The sequence below is a fragment of the Heterocephalus glaber genome, unplaced genomic scaffold (genome assembly GCF_053883595.1).
Source record: "Heterocephalus glaber isolate CG9 unplaced genomic scaffold, H.glaber_assembly_v1.0 deba00001625, whole genome shotgun sequence".
Classification (NCBI taxonomy): Eukaryota; Metazoa; Chordata; class Mammalia; order Rodentia; family Bathyergidae; genus Heterocephalus; species Heterocephalus glaber.
In genome coordinates, this window is record NW_028258392.1 from 54,697 (window position 1) to 55,111 (window position 415).

Below are 415 nucleotides of genomic sequence, written 5' to 3' on the forward strand. Positions count from 1 at the left end.
GCCCTGGGGTGGGGGGAGGGCCTTGGGGACAGTCCGTGGCTGGACACTGAGGGAAGCAGTGTCCTCAGTCACTGTGCTCTCAGAGGGAACTGGTGTGGGCCCACTGCGCATTGGTGACAGGGCTCCAGGGGCCTTGGTCCCTGGGCACAGAGGAGGTGGCCACACAGGAGGCCCGAGGTGGCTGGTGTTCGGCCTCCCTGGGCTCTGGACAGGGTCCCATGAGCAAGGAGGTCACAGAGACGGGCAGCAAAATGGGGAGGCACAGCCCCTGTGTGCCCTGCTCTGTGCTCTTCCTCCTGCTCCTCCTGCTGCTACCTATGTGGCTTTCCAGAGCCCAGAGCTTCCAGGACCCTGGCTCAGGCTGGAGAGCTTCCCACTCCTATTACCCGAACTCTACCCATTTCTGCAGCTACGG